The sequence below is a fragment of the Giraffa tippelskirchi genome, chromosome X (genome assembly GCF_054371585.1).
Source record: "Giraffa tippelskirchi isolate mGirTip1 chromosome X, T2T-mGirTip1v1.2.pri, whole genome shotgun sequence".
Classification (NCBI taxonomy): Eukaryota; Metazoa; Chordata; class Mammalia; order Artiodactyla; family Giraffidae; genus Giraffa; species Giraffa tippelskirchi.
The window spans coordinates 136,739,116-136,741,760 of record NC_137289.1 but is presented as its reverse complement, the minus strand read 5'-3'; the positions used below and the strand labels follow the sequence as shown (position 1 = coordinate 136,741,760).

The following is a 2,645-nucleotide window of genomic DNA, read 5'->3' as shown; positions in this document are numbered from 1 at the left end:
TGTTCTACTTATCTGTGTCTCTTTTGATGTCTCACATACAGGGTTATCTTTACTGACTGACTAAATACCATATATATGTGCTAGTATACTGTATTGGTGTTTTTCTTTCTGGCTTACTTCACTCTGTATAATAGGCTCCAGTTTCATCCACCTCATTAGAACTGATTCAAATGTATGCTTTTTAATGGCTGAGTAATATTCCATTGTGTATATGTACCACAGCTTCCTTATCCATTCGTCTGCTGATGGGCATCTAGGTTGCTTCCATGTCCTAGCTATTATAAACAGTGCTGCAATGAACATTGGAGTACACGTGTCTGTTTCAAGTCTGGTTTCCTCAGTGTGTATGCCCAGCAGTGGGATTGCTGGGTCACATGGCATTTCTATTTCAAAAATATGGAACGCTTCACGAATTTGCGTGTCATCCTTGTGCAGGGGCCATGCTAATCTTCTCTGTATCGTTCCAATTTTAGTATATGTGCTGCCGAAGCGAGCACCGTGAAGTCATTTTAAACCAAACTTTGAATGGAGTCAATGTTGAGTATGAAGAATGAAAAAAAAAGTCCATGACTTAGAAAAGCAGATGCACAGTGTGGAATTTTAGAGCTAGATATTTATTGACAGATAACAACTTGCAAAGTACTGTTGGAGCAAAGAATAAGACTGAGTACAAGTCTCCTGGATTCACAACTCAGGCTTGGTGGGTTAAAACTTCACCCAATGAACTGGAGAGTGGCAAATACTTGATGACATGACATTAGGATGTCACCTTCTTCCACCTCCTTCCTTGCAGTATGTGTGCCCAATGTGGATGTATCAGGTCAAACTAGGAGCCAGAACTTAGATTGGTACAACTCCATTTGCAAAGTGTTAACTATGTAACTAGAATTTCAACATCTGTGCCATTGCTTTGTCTTTCCCAAATTCATTTTCTGAATTAGTTAATCCTTGCAAAATGGAATAACATTTAATATTTTGATATCTTCAGAGATGATGCTGAAGATTTAAACTTGAAATATTCTACAATCTCTTAGTTGCAACACATTTTCTTATTGATCATTAAAAAGTAAAGGTATTGGGACTTCCCTGGTTGTCCAGAGGCTAAGACTCCATGCTCCCAATGCTGGGTGCCTGGATTCAATCCCTGGTCAGGTTTTGTTGAACCACATGCCTCAACAAAAGAGTTCACATGCTGCAACTAAAGATTCTCCATGCCTCAACTAAAGATCCTGCATGAAACAATGAAGATCAAAGATCCCGAGTGCCACAGCTAAGACCTGGCACAGCCAAATAAATAAATAAAAATTTAAAAAAAGTAAAGACACCAATGACCCAAACTCTCTAAGCGAAGTGAAAATCGCATCTGACTCTTTGTGACCCCATGGACTATACAGTCCATGGAATTCTCCAGGCCAGAATACTGGAGAAGCCTTTCCCTTCTCCAGGAGATCTTCCCAACCCAGGGATTGAACCTAGGTCTCCTGCATTGCGGATGGATTCTTTACCAGCTGAGCCACGAGGGAAACCCAAGGATACTGGAGTGGGTAGCCTATCCCTTCTCCAGCGGATCTTCCCTACCCAGGAATTGAACCGGGGTCTCCTGCATTGCAGGCAGATTCTATATCAACTGAGCTATCAGGGAAGCCCCAAAGTCTCTAAGCAGAATAATGATGTATTCTATAATATGACCAGGGACTAGAAGGCAGGGTTGTACCACATGGAGCATAGGTTGCATACACACGCACACAAAATAGGAAGTGTCCCAGACTTCCCACCACCCAAGTCAACACAGCAATTCTTCATAAAATAAGTTCAGGTTCCTGGCTTCACAGATCCGTGCAAAGCAGTGATCTCTTTATTGTCTGCTAGCTGGCTTGGCAGGTACCTATGCATCAGCTAGGGAACAGGCCTGCTTTGGGAGGAGTTAGGGTGGGGACGTTTTGTTCTCTTCTTCTGGCAGCAAGCCATAGTTTATCATCCTATTTTAACAAATAGAGTTGGAAAAATGGATGCCATCTCAGTTTTTATAAGTAACAGGGAGGACTTTTTCCCTGGATTAAGGGCATGCAAGGGACAACAGGCAGTGATTTTCTGGGCACTTAAAGAAGCTGAGGGAACAGCTTAAGCTGGAATCATAACTTTGGAGCCAAAAGATGGTGGTTCAGGGCAGAAGAAACTGTAGGCATAAAAGGAGGGTGGAGGTGGGAGCGGGGTGGTAGAGAGTACACTGCATATGGGGAAACTGTAGGCAGTGGAGGTGTTTACAAGACTTGGGGGGAGAAGGGATCTGTTTCCTTAGACGACTTGTGGATTTAATGTGTATAATGTTGTTGTCTGTTAATTAATTCTCTCTCTAGCTTTGAGCTGAGGAGGCATTTTCTAGGAGCTGGGTACCTTTCTGGAGAAAGTGAAGCATAAGCTGGACCCTTTCTTCCACAAAAGTAATCCAGAACTTTGGTGCCAGAGGATTGTCGAAGCCAAGGGTTACACTGGTAAACAGTCTCAGCCCTTGAGTTCTGAATTTCAACTCTTATTTCAAAATAGATGCACTATTTATAAAAGTTATTTGCCCCAGCTTTACTATTTGACCTAAATCAATCTTTTGGCTTTTGGAGATCTCAGCCATTCTCTTTGCCTATATAACA

General features: G+C 42.1%; 1 non-coding gene across 1 annotated transcript; it reads right to left on the bottom strand.

The window, feature by feature from the left end:
• Window positions 1–390: 390 nt before the first annotated feature.
• Window positions 391–497, bottom strand: LOC145537322 (U6 spliceosomal RNA). The gene has a single exon (XR_014076342.1). It is a non-coding gene; the product is annotated as a U6 spliceosomal RNA (small nuclear RNA).
• Window positions 498–2,645: the final 2,148 nt, after the last annotated feature.